The sequence below is a fragment of the Myotis lucifugus genome, unplaced genomic scaffold (genome assembly GCF_000147115.1).
Source record: "Myotis lucifugus unplaced genomic scaffold, Myoluc2.0 scaffold_26, whole genome shotgun sequence".
NCBI lineage: Eukaryota > Metazoa > Chordata > Mammalia > Chiroptera > Vespertilionidae > Myotis > Myotis lucifugus.
The window spans coordinates 8263110-8279132 of NW_005871074.1; the positions used below are offsets into that span (position 1 = coordinate 8263110).

The 16023-nt window shown below is 38.2% G+C and overlaps 1 long non-coding RNA gene across 1 annotated transcript in view; it reads right to left on the reverse strand.

Annotated features, from left to right (window-relative positions):
- Nucleotides 1–15726, reverse strand: part of LOC106696715 — an 18871-nt gene extending 3145 nt beyond the window's left edge. The window contains exons 1-2 of the long non-coding RNA XR_002828606.1: nucleotides 15593–15726; nucleotides 2297–2439 (exon numbers count right to left, since the gene is read on the reverse strand). This is a non-coding gene — a long non-coding RNA (uncharacterized LOC106696715). The remainder of the gene's footprint in view (nucleotides 1–2296; nucleotides 2440–15592) is intronic.
- Between the last annotated feature and the right edge of the window lie 297 nt (nucleotides 15727–16023).

The window sequence follows — 16023 nt, forward strand, 5'->3', positions numbered from 1 at the left end:
GCCATCCTGACCTAAAGGAAGGGTGAGCGTATGTGTAAATGAACATGATCCTAAAACATCTGTGTGTAAGAAATAATAGCAAAATACTTTATTACATCAATTCTGGATACCAGCTGCTGTCTGTTAATTGCCCTCTGTAGGCTGAGGCAATGTTGGGCCAAGGCTCATGCCAGTTCCTCCCTCCTTTCTCATTCTGCTGCTGCTAACTTTTGGGAAGGAGACCAAAAGTTACAGCCAGGCTGTCCCCATCCCAACCTACACAGGCTTCTCTAATAAAATATTTATTGAACACCTACTATTTACCAGACACTGGACTAAGCACAATAGTTACAGGGATGAAAATTTAGGCATGCTTCCTACAATCATACATTATTACTGGAGACAGGAAAGAAATAAAGGAAAAGTGCAGGAGATGAGGCTCAGAAATTGCTCCTGGTAAGGTTTGTTTATTCATTTCATATTGAATACCTGTACTATGTTTAATCCTAGGGACTAGAGATAAAAGATAAGCAAGACAGAGGCCTGCTGACAGAAAGGGACAAGTGCCCTGGATGACAAAAGAAAACTTTCGGGTTGAGAAGCTAGGTGATGTGAGAACAGAGAGGATGCAAGGGAGCTCCAACATTTCCAGGCTTAGGAAACAAAAAATCCTAACCTGTGGGAAGGGAGAGGAGTGCCTTCCCCACATTAAACTAAAAGCATTTTCAATTCCGTTTAAAACTTTCTTGGTTTCTTAATATCACAGCTTCAAAATGATCTAGTTTATTATTAGAAAGGCCTTTCTTGATATGTTACAAAACAAAATTATAAGTATTGAATGAAAGCACACAACTTAATTCAGGAAAGTAAAAACAAATTAGATGCCAGAGAATATAGAAAGACTGAAGTTTATTTTGAGGACATAAGACTACTTCATCTCTGAATCCTCAGGCCAACTACAATACCTGGCACATTATCAATAAACAAATCAATCATAAACAGAATGGAGTACTACAGTTAAGGGGCCACAGGACTGGATTAACAACTGAAAAATTAAATATGAACTAATAGCCATTATGTAATTAGTATTGCTGAAATCCCATGGGCTGTTTGTTAACACCATGCATTTAGAACTGATTGTACAGATTTGCTTTTTCCTTCCTAAGAAAGGTCATGAATAAAGCTAGAAAATATCTGCACTTTGATTATTTATATGTCCAACACAAAACCAAACTAGCAGAAGAAAGATTGGGTAGCTCAGAAGAAGGCAAGCTTCCTCAGAGCTCAGGAACGAGCTGCTAAGAGCTAAAAAACCAACCACAATTTTTTATGATGATTTTTCATATAAAGACAATAATAAACTTATTGGCCAAGCTAAAAAAAAAAAAAAAGATTATGGGTCCTTTTACTACTAAAATTTTTAATATTTTCGATTCCTAACAACTGAAATCTCTGGGTCACATGGATTTTGTGGTTGATTTTCACAAAAATATGTAGGGGAGGAGAAAATTTGCAGTGGTAAAGACAGCACTATAATAACCATTTTTCAAAGTCTGTTCATTTAAACATAGAGTCGTCACAGTTAAAAAAGAAAAACCCTTATAACTATCCAAAAGAACTATATTAAGCCAATAGTTTTCCTAATGAATAACCTCTAAGTGGAAATTTATTTTACAAAAATAAATAAAAAGGCTTTTGTTCACATCTTAAAACATTGTTTAGCTATTTTAAAATGTGTAGCAATAGATAAGTAAAAATAAAGTCCTTTCTACACTTACCATGTTGGCATTTCAAAATCAGAATTATACACTAATTTACTATAAGAAATATTTACTACAAGAAAAATTTGTTCTCCAACTACTCTCAGATAACTCAAACCAGTATCAGCCAAATATTGCTTGTATCAGTTAAAGTGACTATGTCTGCTACACAGTGATGTTCATTCATAGATCATAAGTCAAAACAATATACTGGAAAATAAGGACTTGGCAGTTCTCCTTTCTAGTCCAACCAATGGCATACAAATGACTTTCAGTAAATTCCTTAATCTCTGCCTAAGAGATTAGAAAATGAAGCTACTCAAAAACTGACCATGGATATATATTCTCATATCTGTGTCCACTTTGTCAACTCCATTGCATTTTAAGTGGATAGGATTTAGTTAGTACATGTGTGTGTCTGGACAAAAGTTTCTTTTTAAAATAAGTTCCCAGAGAAACATTTCTATATGAAATCGTAACTAGTCATCTTAAATTACCCAAATCAACATCACCAAGTAAATAATTCTCTAAGTAAATAATCAAAAGTTGAGTCTCACCTTGCCTATTCCCAGACTCCAAGTGGTATGATACTCCAGATATATATCTTAGTCCTCATAGAGTCCTTTTTTTAAATTTTGGTTTTGTTTATGACATAGTTCATTACTGAACACCAACAATGTACCAGACCCTGTTCTAGGTCCTAGAAAATCAAAGGAAAGAGATTCTGGTCTCATGAAAAAGAAAATTTCAGACAGTGTTAAGCTAATAAAACAGGGTAATATGATACAGTGACTGGGGGGCTACATTGTTATAAAAAGGATTAATGGAATAAAAACCAGGAATTAATCATATAGAAAGATTGGAGGAAAAGAAGTGAAGACATAATCATCACACATGTCTTTTATTTTCTATCGAGTTCTCTTTGTTCCAGAGGCTTCTAAGGTATGGCTATAGTAAAATGATTTAATAGTTTTGTCAAGTATTCCATGTAATTTAAAAAGTTTAAATTTTAAATGTTTTTATTGATTTGAGAGATCAGATGCCTCTTGTACACATTCCAACTGGGGACTGAATCTGCAACCTAGGTATGTGCCCTGACTGGGAATTGAATTAGTGGCCTCTCAGACAACGCCCAACCAACTGAGCTACACTGGCCAGGGCTAGAGCAACACTATTTTTAAAAGCATAACGGTACTACTCCAGAATCTGCTTAACTCTATTATTGTCACCCCAAATATTTTCTGAAACTTACACATAAAATGTTTCTACTAAAAATGTGCTAAAAGGAAAATGGTCAAGGATATTAAAATATCCTATATGAGGAAGTGACCTGCATGAAATAACATAATTATAAAATTCAAAAATCTATATCTGATTTTGGTGAACCAGAAACCTTATCACTAAATACAATCACACAATTTTCATTTGACCATGATTCCACTAAGTTACACACCATTTTTGGTTGCTTTGTCAATCTTATTTTTTCCTAACTAAACCACATTACTATTGAACTGCCTGTATCAATATAAAACTTAATAATAAAACAGCCTATTTCACCCTATTTTCCTTATCTATTTGGCTTAACCTCAACTTTCTTCACTTAATTCTTGACCACACCCATCAAGAACAGACGTGATGTTACCACTTGAAGAAAATTTACAGTCCCTTACCTCAAGGTACTGTCTCACACTGAAAATTACTACAAACTAAGTAACACATCAGTCATCTTGTTCTATTCACTATGAAATCTAGTAAACTAACAAGTTCACCCACATATTTTCCTACCTCTTTCCCCAACACACTTAAATTGTAAAACTAGAGGCCCGGTGCATGAATTTGTGCATGGGTGGGGTCCCACGACCTGGCTGGCAATTGGGGTGGATAGGGGCCGGCTGGCCGGGGGGAGGGATCATGGGAGGTTGGCTGTGGGAGCACACTGACCACCAGGGGGCAGCTCCTGCATTGAGCGTCTGCCCCCTGGTGGTCAGTGTCATCATAGCAACCTGTCGTTCGGTTGACCGGTTGTAAAGGTTACCTAGGCTTTTATATATATAGATAGATGTTTTCTCAGTTTTTTTTTAGTTTGGTTCTTAAAACTTTGAAAATGTTCAAATTTTACTTTCTTTTCCCCTGTAGTCTTCATTCCCCATAGCAAGATATAAAAAGAATAAATTATATGTAGTTTTTAAAGTACTAAGCAACTGATCATAATATCTAAAATAATATATACTAAGTTTATCTTTCCTATAAAGACCAGGTTTTTTTTGTTGTTTCATCAGGTTTTGCACTTTAGTGTTTTAGGTTCAACTGTTTTCAACATTTCATTTTAAAATAAGCAATAAGTCAGAACGTAAGTAACTTCATACCATAAATTCAAAATGTACATTATCACCTATTTGCTTAATCAGAAGACTAAGTGTTGGTGAAGCTGTAGCCTTCATGCTGTTGTTATAACAACAGTGTAAGCAAATTTGGACTGGAAAATTAACTTCATGTTTATACTTGTACCAGCACGAATTCTCTTACCAACTGAGAAACGCCCACATAACCCATGCAAACATTCTGATCATGCATTAGTTAACTTTCAACTTTTAAGTTCTATGAAAGTGAGTTTGAGCCAACTGAGTTTATTTCTTTATCCATTAAATGTGCAACTAACGATTAGTTCATTTTGCATGTTAGTTTTCTATATTAAAAAGTCATTTGTGCCTAACCGGTTTGGCTCAGTGGATAGAGCATCGGCCTGTGGACTCAAGGGTCCCAGGTTCGATTCTGGTCAAGGGCATGTACCTTGGTTGCAGACACATCCCCAGTGGGAAGTGTGCAGGAGGCAGCTGATCGATGTTTCTCTCTCATCGATGTTTCTAACTCTCTATCCCTCTCCCTTCCTCTCTGTAAAAAATCAATAAAATATATTTTTTTAAAAAGAGTCATTTATTATCACCTATATGCCTGTTACAGTTCTAAACATCATACTCTATCATGCCTGATATAAACCCCACTGTTATGACACTGCCACTGAATAAAGCTCTAGGCACACTCTAGCACGTCTAATTTGGATCCCTGTAACTCCAGAAAATAGTCATTTTCATCTCTATTTGAGAGATAAGAATTCTGAGCGTCAGAGGTAAAAGGTACAGTGGGGACAGGAACTCAGATTTCCTTGGCTCTTGGCCTACACTCCACTGACCACTGAGTTAAAAAAAAAAGATGTTTAATTAAATGGCTTATGGCAAATAGAACAACTGTCAGGGTGAAGGTCAGTTAGAGCAAAGCAAATCTCTCTTAAAAAAACAAAACCATACTTTCCAAATGGTAACAAGGTTGCAACAATTAATTATATAGGCATAGCATAATTTTTATAAACATTTTCTAAAACAAAGTAGTTCTAAATAAAATTTGAACGAAAAAAATATATTTTAAAATGCATACAACACTCTCTCCGTTGCAATACAAACCATTGCATGGTACACTTTAAATGGGTGAATTGTATGGTATGTGATTTATTTCTCAATAAAACTTATTTTTAAAAAACTTTCTGGAGAACAAATTGAAAATGTGTGTCAAAAGCTTCTGAAATGTTCATTTTTTAAAATATATTTTTATTGATTTCAGAGAGGGAGGAGACAGACACATCAATGATGAGAGAATCAACCACTGAGCTACACTGGCCAGGCTGAAATGTTCATATTTCTAAAGTAATTTTACTTCCAGGAATTGACTATAATAAAATATCAGTCATACAGTGTTTTTTTTTAATGTATAAATATGTCTCAAATTATAATATCCCCAAGTTCTGACCTGCTTAAAATACCATCAACAGAAGGGTAAACATTCTTTACAATGAAATGTTAACAATTTTTAAAACTACATTCTCAAAATATTATTTCACAATAAAGCATGTTACAAAATAATACAAATGTACAATTCCAATTTGTAAAGAAAATACATATACTGTAGAGATAAAAAAACATGAAGAATATAGAACAAAGTGTTAATAGTAGTTACTTCCAGTTGGTAAGATTTTAGGCAATTTTAAATGGTTTTCAATTTCCCTACAATAAACCATCCTTTCATAACTTAAACATAACAAATGTTATTTTTAAACTACTGGCCACTTTGGAAAGTGCAAATTTTCCATTAAAAGATAAAAATTAAAAGGGCTATCACATTTCTTAGGGATATTATGTATGTGTGTGCATGTATGTATATGTTTGCAATACCTTACCCTTAACTAACAATATTTCAGTCACCCAAAAAAATTTTTCTATTTTTTAAAATATGCTTTTATTTCACAGATAAGAAGGGAGAGGGAGAGCGAGAGAGACAGAAACATCGAAGAGAGAGAAACATTGACCAGCTGCCTACTGTACACCTCGTATTGGGGATTGAGCCTGCAACCCTGGCATGTGCCCTGACCAGCAATCAAACCAGTGACCTCCTGGTGCATGGAACTACGCTCAACTGAGCCATACCAGTGGGGCAAAAAAATGTATTCTAATGACTAATGCATAATTGTGCAGGTGATAACAATACAGAAACCCTACGGTAACTTTTTCAGACACAAAGTAAACTACCTAATTTAGATTTAAAAAATAAGTATATCAATTCATGTTAGCTTCCACTTTTAGGAAAACTCAACATCTTTTCAGGGGGAAATTAGTAAGGCATATCTTTAACCGTCAGAATAAAAAAAAAGAATACCATTCTATCGCATTACAGAAAGGAATTCAAGTTTACAGTAAAGCACAGCAATAAGTTTCTCACCACAATCAAACATGAAATACTACATCCTAAAGTATCAGGATCCTGCAGAAATCATAAACACGAAGATAGCTTAAACTTACAAAATTATAATAACCAAATAAAGGCTTTAAATTTATGTATGTAGAAGTGTTATAAAAACGTCTTCCTCAAAGTCCACACTGCAGTTTTATGCAAATAGACTGTATTTGGAAGGGGGGGGGAGACGGCAGGGGGGCACGAACTGGCAACTTTTTCTATCAAAATCCTCAAAAGTCAACATTTACCTTTTCCAAACATATTTAAAAAAATAGTCTAGGAAACCCAATCAATAAGTTTCTTCAGTTTCAAAAGAAATGTGGTTCACCTAGCCAAAATAGAGAAAAGGTAAGAATCTAGCAGAGGCACCAAGGATGAAGAGTCAAACATAGATTGTCACTACTGATTACTTAATGTGAAAGCAAGAAAGTCAAACTTGTTTTTATAAAATAAGAAACAAATTAGGAGGTTATTAGTAGTACTAGTGACCCCTTGTGCGAAATCGCACGAAACCCCGAACCCCCCTCACCCTCCTTGCTGGCACGCCACGGGATGGCCCCCGTGTCCTGGAGTGCTGCCCCGATGCCCTGCCTCTGGGTTGTGCAGAGCAGCCGCCAGGCCCCGCCCCCGTGGCACGCATGCGGGGCCGCAAAAACCCTGGCAGAAGCCGCGCAAAGTGGCTGCCAGGACCCCCCCACCCCCCGCGGGCAGATCTGCCACCAGCCCTGCCCCCGCCTCCGCTGTGCGTGCTGCCATCTTGTCAGTGTTACGGTGTGGGGGTCAATTTGCATATTACCTAATTATTATATAGGACTAGAGGCCTGATGCACGGATTCATGCACTGGTGGGGTTCCTCGGTCTGGCCTGTGGGGATTGGGCTGAAACTGGCTCTCTGACATCCCCTGAGGGGTCCCTGATTGCGAGAGGGCAGTTCTTGGGTGACGCACCCTGGAATTGGGCTGCCTCCTCTCTGGTTCCAGGGTGTCACCCGAACAGCAGCTCCTGTGTTGAGTATCTGCCCCCTGGTGGTCATTGAGCATCATAGCTACTGGTCAAACGGTCAGACAGTCGCTTAGGATTTTATATATATACTAGGGGCCCGGTGCATGAAGATTCGTGCACTGGGGGTGGGTCCCTCAGCCCGACCTGCACCCTCTCCAATCTGGGAGCCCTCTCCAATCCAGGAGTTTCTGTCTTTGCAATCATATGAGCGAATTGTCTGAGACCCCACTGCCCCAACCCAGTTTGGTTTGTTGCTCACAGAATAATAGAGGCTTTTTTTTTCTTTGCTTCATTGGTGGAGATTTCCTGGAAGTTTTAGGATATCTTCCCTTTAAAATTTCCTAGACACTCTGATTTTACTTATGTCTCTCACCTTTGCTTTCCCTCCATCCCCCACCGCCACAACAGTAACTTGCTCCAGGTTCACTTTGCTCTCGTGTCTAGGAGATCCGTCTGCCACCAGAACTACAATTCCCAGCATTCCTGGTACTCCCTGCGCTCTGGGCTTTCGCTTCAGGTCCTGGGGCTGCCACCAGAACTATTCCCAGAATTCCTGGTGCTCCCTGTGCTCTTGGTTTTCCCTTCCTGCTCTGTCTCCGTCCCACAGCCTCCCTCTCTGTTCTCCGTCTGGTGGCTTGGGGAGCCAAGTTCCCCAAACCGCTCCACTCTCTGCCAGCTCTCCCGCTCTGCTCTCCGCCCGGCACCTGTGTATGCAAATTAACCCACCATCTTTGTTGGGTTAATTTGCATACTCACTCCTGATTGGCTGGTGAGCGTAGCAGAGGGATGGTCGATTTACATGTTCCCCTTTTATTATATAGGATAGGCAAATTTGACATGTTCTAAGCAAAAGTCTAAAAGATTAGAGTTTGCACATTAATCTAAAGCCAAGTCACTAAATCCTATTAAAAAATGCAAAAGAGCCTGGCCAGCATGGCTCAGTGGTTGTGTATTGACCTATGAACCAGGAGGTCACAGTTCAATTCATGGCTAGATTCCTGGTCAAGGCACATGCCTGGGTTTCAGGCTCGATCCCCTGTGTGGGGTGTGTAGGAAGTGGTCGATCAATGATAATCTCTCATCATTAAAGCTTCTATCTCCCCTCTCTCCCCTCTCCTTTCCTCTCTGAAATCAATGAAAAAATTTTTTTTTAAATGCAAAAGAGATGAATTCCGAATAAATAATACTTTTGTATAAAATACTTTGTATAAAATGGCATAATTCTTGTAGGAATTGGAAACTTGATGTTGTTAATCATCACCCAAGGATATTTTTTTTCGATTGATTTTAGAGAGAGTGGAAAGGGTGGAAGGAGGGATCGAGAGAGAGGGAGAGATTGCGATTGAGAGATTGAGAGAGAGAGCGAGGGAGGGAGGGAGGGAGGGAGAGGGAGAGAGAGAGAGAGAGAGAGAGAGAGAGAGAGAGAGAGAGATGTGAAAGGCACATAGATTGGTTGCCTCCCGGATGCACCTAGACTGGATGATCCTGCAACCCAGGTATGAGCCCTTGACTGGGAATCAAACCTAAGACCCTTAATGCGGGAGGGCCTTATGCTCTAATCACTGAGCCACACCAGCCAGGGCAGGATGCAGTATTATTTTTGTTTTGTATTTATTAATACAGCCCAAGGTTTCAAATCACTAAATGATTACACTAAATGCAAGAAAGTTATTCTTGTTTAATTGTCTAGATCAGTGGTCGGCAAACTCATTAGTCAACAGAGCCAAATATCAACAGTACAACGATTGAAATTTCTTTTGAGAGCCAAATTTTTTTAACTTAAACTATATAGGTAAGTACATTGTTATTAACTTAATTAGGGTAGTCCTAAGCTGGCCTTTGCTAAAAACGTCCTCAATCTGATTGAGGTACGTTCGCTGAGGTCGACCCCTTCCAACTCTCCCATCCACACTCGTCTTGTAGCCAGTCTCACTCAACTCGTGCATGAATCGCGTGTGCCTCCCCCGTGCTGCGTATCCCGCCGCCTGCCTGCGCCGTGTCTCCCGACACCCCCACTTCTTGTGGCATGAAAAGAAGGTTAAAGGCATATTTCCTAGACACTCTGATTTTACTTATGTCTCTCACCTTTGCTTTCCCTCCCGTCGCCCGACGATCCGACACACGCCACTTCTTCAAAATAGACCGCCCAGGCCGAAAACCAACTTCTGCGCATGGGCCACGCAGTTTCAATCACACTGTACATGCGCACCCTTTTGTGGAAGAGCCAAACTCAAGGGGCCAAAGAGCCAAATGAGGCTCGAGAGCCTCGGTTTGCCAACCACTGGTCTAGATAATCCTTTTGATAATAACATAAAAAAACTGGTCATTCAGTTTTTACATCCGCTGAACCCTCAGGGCTATTAATTTTTAGGTTATTTTTCAGCATACTTTTATTCCTAAAGTCCAAATACCATTAAGGCAATACCAGCTACCCTAATGGGGCCATTTCTGCAGCTTTTCTTAAAGAGTTTATTACTTGGGTGGTGCCTACATGATGTTCACTTTCTAATTATTTGTTTGTACTGTACATTTAGGTTTTATGGTCTTTTCTTTATAACAAGTTTCACAACTTAAAAGTTTTTTAAATGCTTATTTTAAAAAGTTTTTGGGTGTGTTTTTTGTTTGTTTAAAGTGCAACTTTCTTAAGACTCCACAACTAAGATGTCAGAAACACAAAACTCAACAGATGCAATACTGTCTTGGCTATGGCCAAAATGCCACTGCGCAAGTCTCCATATGACACTTCTTAATTTTCTTCTTCATCTCAAATCAATTTGATGAGCTAAATTTTGCTTTACCCACAAAATCTCAGGAAGCCACACAGTTCTTAAATTTAAAATATCTACTTATATATTTCAAGGCCCTTGAATATAAGTTATACCAAAATAAGAAATAGCATGTTCTATGGCAGAAAAATGCTCTATCCTTACATTAAAAATTAATGTTTGTCTATCAAGGTAAGAATAAAGCAGGCTATGAAGAAAAAGTCAAGAAACACCTACCCACATATATATTTTTAACCTTCTAAAAAGTATTCAGACTGAAATCTGAAAATCTAATTATACTTAACATGACAGTCTATTAGGCCTCAGGAGTTCCTCAAGTTGCTTAGGTGAAATAATTCTTGTGCTTTCTTACTTCACATTACAAAGCAAAAGAATTGAGTTATTGTGTGGGAATTCTATCAAGATTTCAGAAGATATAATATAAACTCGAGGTATTATTATTATATAATAATATATTCCTATGATTAAAAATGGAAACTGTATGAATATAAAAAACTTTCATTTTCATTTTCACTTTCTCCTCAATACAGCCCTAAATCCAGATGAAAAAGGGAACCTAGTAAGGAAAGAGTTATCATTTGTAGATGAATCAACTATGACACAGATCCACATTGAAATATTTTAAAAAGCCAAGAACCCATTTTCAAATTCAAAATCTTGTCAATAAACAGATGTACCTTAGGAGTAACAACACACATCCATCTAGTAAAAAACTGAACATTCTCTAAATTCACAAAACTGAAAATATGCCTTTAACCTTCTTTTCATGCCACACTAAAGAGGCACAACATGAAACAGAAGTGTTTAAACGTATTTATTAAGCACTTAGTAAGGTCAACAATAAAAACCAAAAACAAAACTTGGTAAGCTTTTTAAAAAATGTGTTAGGTAGCCATCATATCATCAATTTTTTAAATTTACAATTATTAGTATTTATAAAAATATTAGCTTTAAGAAATAAAGCTCATCATTCATTGAAAACTCAAACGCTGGACATATTTATTAACAAAGGAATAAATCACCTTAGTTGCTCTTTCAAATATGACAGACTCCACTTAAAGTACAACTAAACACAGCATTTCATCAAGAAGCAGATTTTATGGATACCAAATTCTAAACCTTTTTAAAGCTTTAATGATTTTAATTTTTTAAGTGTCTAAAATAGACTACCTTTGCCCTAGCTGGTTTGGCTCAGTGGATAGAGCGTTGGCCTGAGGACTGAAGGGTCCCAGGTTTGATTCAGTCAAGGACACATGTCTGGGTTGTGGGCTTGATCCCCAGTGCGGGGTGTGCAGGAGGCAGCCGATCAATGATTCTTCCTCATCACTGATGTTTCTATTTCTCTCTCCCTCTCCCTTCCTCTCTGAAATCAATAAAAATATACTTAAAAAAAATAAAATAGACTACCTTTTTGTTTTTTAAAGAACCCAATATATAAATACCCATAACTTATTTTCTTCCTGATAGACAAAAACAATAAAAAATAATCAACAGTGCCTGCTACGATTATTTAAAAACTTTTTAATGAGGTATTTTTAGTTCATTTTTAAAAATTTACCAGTGTCTCAATTTTCTTTCCAAGTTGTTTTCCAGTACCATAATGAACCTCTTACTTTATTTCATTGCTATCTTATTTCATTGATAATTTTATTAAAATAGGAAAAATTCTGCCCCAAACCACTTTATTACACAAAACACAAACTTCCAAGATACTTGGAAATGCCTAGCTGATGTGGCTCATGGTTTGATTCCCACTCAGGCACATGACCAGGTTGCAGGCTCCATCCCCGGTGCAGTGTAAGGGGCATGCAAGGGGCAGCCAATCAATGATTCTCTCTCATCATTGCTGTTTCTATCTCCCTTCCTCTCTGAAATCAATAAAAATATATTTTTAAAAAAGATACTTGGACATGATTAATTTATGTATGCAAAAATATTCTGTGCATATGCTATATATAAATCATAGTAAATAAAATATGAAAAAGTAGAAGCATAATCCTTTACCTCACTACAACTTAATCCTCTTGCATTCATTATACTAAACGTGCCTAATCTTGAGAATTCCCCCTCACCTTGAGCTTTCACAGAGAGCTCAAATACTTTCATAATAATGATGTAATGTGATGTGGTGTAAAGAGCCAGGTAACAGGGTGTCTCCAAAACCTCAGTTTTCTCTCTTGTAAAATATAGCTGTACTGTATCTCCTCTATTTAAATAGGCTGTTAGGGACCTGCTCAATGACTTATAACAGCAAAAACCTGTTAACATCCTAATGTGAACCAACATTCCAAACAATGAAATACTATATGACCCTTAAAAAAAAAAGCTATAGATTTATAAGTGTTCATTTAGAAGGATGTCCCAGATAGCCTGTTAAAACAAAAATGCAAAATGCATAGTATGGCCCAATTTAAGACAGATATACATATATGTACAGAAATATTCTAGGACACACAAGAAACTTCAAACGATCATCAGTGGGAAATAGGGTAACTTTTTAAAACCTCTTAGTCTTTTATAATCATTGGAAAAAAATAATGAACATGTATTATTTTAGTGAATTTTTAAAAAACCTAAAAGTAAAGATCTACTGATTCAGGTTATATAATTAGAAAAAACCTGGGTTCAAATACTGGTTTTGCTATTTACTGTATGTGATGTTGTTAAGCTACTTAAACCTCAATTTTTCCATTTGTAAAAAGGAGTTAATAGTACTAACCTCACACAACTGTCTGGAAGGTGAAGAAAACCATACATGTAAGACACTCAGCTTAGCCTATTTTAAGAGGACAACTATTATCAGCTATAACTATGATTATTGTGAATGTTATTATAAACTCCATAAACCGAGAGTATTTAGAATCAGATTTGACAAATCACTCAAGGATGATCAATCTCAAAGACAACCAATTTCCTTTAACCAAAACTCAAAACTCATTCAACCGGGTCCACATAAAAGCATAAGGTTAAAAAAAAAAAAGCTCTCACAGCCCTGGCCGGTTTGCTCAATGGTCAAAGCGTCGGCCTATGCACCAAAGGGTCACATGTTCAATTCCCGGGGGTCACAGGCTCTTGATCCCTGGCCCTGTTTGGGGCTCCTGGGGGAGGCAACCAATCGATATCTGTCTGTCTGTCTCTCCAGCCCTCCCTCCCTTCCATTCTCTCTAAAAAGCAATGGAAAAAATATCCTCGGGTGAGGATTTAAAAAAAAAAAACTCTCACAGGTAGCAGGTGGGCTGATGGATATGGTAATCAGAGTAAAGTTTGGGTTTTAATTAAGTATCATCTAACTAGAATAGTCTTCTTCACTATACGGATACCTATGCAAGACACCAGACTACTCATGACAACTGGGCAAGGGACCCTGATCTTTACAAAATGCTGTATACATAGGAATACACTTTATTTTTAGTAATTCAAGCTGCCAATGTGAGTTGTTTATTTTAATATACAATAATTTTTCAGTTTCCTAAAAATGTATGGCACTAATAGTTCATGCACATAATTTGCAATTTAATTACAAATAACATGTCAAATAAGTGGAGATATAAAAATGCAATCTGCATAAAAATAAATTCCAAAAAACTTCTCAATAGCTTTTTGAGTGGAACTTTTCCTCACAAAGTTTTCAAAAATTTGGGCTTAATTTTATCAAATCAAAACACTCCCAAGTTGTAAACGTGGCCTTTATACTAAAAGCACTCTCACAAAGTACCACTCTAACAATATTCAATTTCATTTTTTTCAAAAGATGAAGAACACATCCTAACTTCTATATAACCACTGAAAAAAAGTTGCATTAGGTAGATTAAGTCAATATGTAGTGCAACTGGTTTGGGTCCATTATATTACAATTTTAACAAGCCTTCCTGGTATTAAAGAACAGTTTCAATATCGACATGATTAATTAAAGTTTAGAGTACTCCAATTATAATTATAAAACAAAACAAGAGGTCACACACATTTAATCCTTTTCAATATGAAAATAAGAGTCTCCACCTAATTTATCTACTGTAAATTTGTCAGGATTTAAACTGAATTTCATACCACACACATAATTACAATTGAATATACTGAGGAATTACTGTAGCTTTCCTGAGAGTAACCTAAAGTTCCCACCAAAAATATTGACACTTCAATGAGGCTCTGAGAACTGCATGCCTGCTTCATAGATTATTGCAGTATGCTGAACTGGTGTTGAAGCTTGTATTAAGCTAGCTACATGAAAGTGAAGCTTTCAGTTGTTACAGCGTTTATAAAAAAAGAAAATGCTTCTTAACCTATAAGTAAGAGCTATCAGAAACACACATTTTAAAATTCTACACACATTTTCTAATATTCAAAATACAGCAAGCAGATATCTATGACAAGCAGATCTTCCTATCCCTTCTCACCCCCACACAATGCTTTGCCAAGAGCCCAAGTCCAAGTAAAATAACCGATGCAATTTCCTTGTTTACTTAAAGAATTGCAGAAAACATGTTGACTGCTTCCGAGGCCTCTGAAACCAATGAATATTTAAAAGATCTTTCATGGTCATGTTTGAAATAAGAGAGTAGTAATGATTCCTTCAAGCTAGAAAATATACAGTCCTAACTTTATAAAAAGGGTTAAATTTTACACTGCGGTTCATTAGCATGCCTAGTTTGCAACCAGAAGGAAGAGGAAAGAGGGAAGGGGGGTGGGGTTGGGGGGGGCAGCAAAACACACAAGATGGAAAACATCACTACCTCCTTTTGGTGGTTAAGAATAATTTTAAATGACCTCAAGATGGAAGCTAAGAGTTCATGAGTAGAAAGAAAGGGGGTTAACCATCTGAAATGGCCCCTTCCAGACTCATACTGCTGTCGGAGAGAAGGAATTTATTTACACTGCAGTGCCTGGCAGCAAACATGGCTGCCCCTGCCCCCTTTAAATCTGAAGAGTCTCCACTCCCTCACCAAGACCATCAAATTGTGGCCATGTCTCTCCCCGTCTTGCTACCCTAACACGAACACTTCTCCCTCAAAATGGTAAAGCCCACGCCTCCCCATTTCACAACCACCGCAACAGCATAACCTCTTGCTTCTCCATTCTCCAGCCTTGAAAGAAAAGGCACAGAATACACACACATACAGGAACAAAAGGCTTTCCCTTCCTAACACTTCAACAACCCCCGTCCCCGTCTTCCCCTCCCACTCCGTGAGGTCGGGTCGGCTGGTTCCCATCCGTGTCCACGTTCAGTGCATTTCCCTCCCTGTCCCCAAAACTGGGTCCTCCAGCTTCCTGCGTCTGTTTTCCTACCTTCCCCTGGCATCCTGTCTCCGTCATTTCGCCTCTCTTTTCCCAGCCCACCTTTCCCTCCACTCCCTCGTTTCTCCCTGGACGCCCATTTCTCCATCCAATTCTCTCCCCTCTCCCCCGGAGTCCCGGTCCCCACCCGACACCCCCAAACCCATTTCCCAGTCCGCCCAGGTCTCGAAACCTAACTCGGCTCCGCGGGGCCTGCCCCTCCCCCGGCCCCATCGCTATCCCCGCCCCCATCCCACCTCTACTCCCAATTCCCAGCCCCGCGCCACTCCCGGCTCTTCCCCCACCTGAGGGTCGGTGCACGACCGACCGAACCACGCACACACCGACAGGACATCAGGTCGACCTCACGTGCTCTTTCTAGCTGCGGCGGGTGGTTGGTGGGACGTGCTGAGCTTGCGCGAGTCCCTGAGCAGAGTAGGAGG